The sequence below is a fragment of the Bison bison genome, unplaced genomic scaffold, assembly GCF_000754665.1.
Source record: "Bison bison bison isolate TAMUID 2011002044 unplaced genomic scaffold, Bison_UMD1.0 scf7180017864213, whole genome shotgun sequence".
In the NCBI taxonomy this organism is placed as follows: domain Eukaryota; kingdom Metazoa; phylum Chordata; class Mammalia; order Artiodactyla; family Bovidae; genus Bison; species Bison bison.
The window spans coordinates 1,515,028-1,516,173 of NW_011494785.1; positions in this window are offsets into that span (position 1 = coordinate 1,515,028).

The window sequence follows — 1,146 nt, forward strand, 5'->3', positions numbered from 1 at the left end:
GTAAAAATGTAGCAGCAATATTTTAGAAACAACCTAAATGCCCCTCAAATGTAGGAATAAACCAACCATAATGTACTTGTACAATGAAATACTCCATAGAAAATGAAATTTGATGAATTACTGCTGCATGCAACAAACAGATAAATCTGCCAAAATGTTGAACAAACAAGCAAAATATATGTAAGATTACATAGTATCTAATTGCATCTTCAGTAAGTTTTTGAAGGAAGCCAGACTAATTTGTGGATTTTGAAGTTAGGATAGTGATTGCCTTTAAGAAGGAAAAAAAAAAAAGTGTAGTGCTTAGAAAGAGGCAGAATGACGATTTCTGGAGCATTGCTGATCATCTCTTGCTTTGGATGATAATTACATGACTGTTTGGTGGTGGTTTCAGTGGTTTAGTTGCTAGGTCATGTCCGACTCTTGCGATCTCTTGGACTGTAACCTGCCAGGCTCCTCTGTCCATAGGATTCTCCAGGCAAGAATACTGGAGTGGGTTGCCATTTCCTCCTCCAGGGGATCTTCCCAACCCAGGAATCGAACTGGGGTCTCCTGCACTGCAGGCAGATTCTTTACCAACTGAGCTACGAGGGAAGCCCTTTTCAAAATTTATCAAGTCATGTATTTATCATCGGGGCGGTTCTGCATGACTATTATGAAGTGAAGTGAAGTCGCTCAGTCGTGTCTAACTCTTTGCGACCCCATGGACTGTAACCTGCCAGGCTCCTCTGTCCATGGGATTTTCCAGGCAAGAGTACTGGAGTGGGTTGCCATTTCCTTCTCCAGGGGATCTTCCCGATCCAGGGATTGAACCCTGGTCTCCCGCATTGTACACAGACGCTTTACCGTTTGAGCTAACTATTATAGTTCAGTACTATTTTGAAGAAAAAAAATTCTCTTTAAGTGAAGTGAAAGTTGCTCAGTCGTGTCTGACTCTTTGTGACCCCATGGGCTATACAGTTCATGGAATTCTCCAGGCCAGAATACTGGAGTCGGTAGCCTTTCCCTTCTTCAGGGGATATTCCCAACCCAGGAATCGAACCCAGGTCTCCTGCATTGCAGGCGGATTCTTTACCAGCTGGCTTCCCTAATAGCTCAGTTGGTAAAGAATCCGCCTGCAATGCAGGAGACTCCGGTTTGATTCCT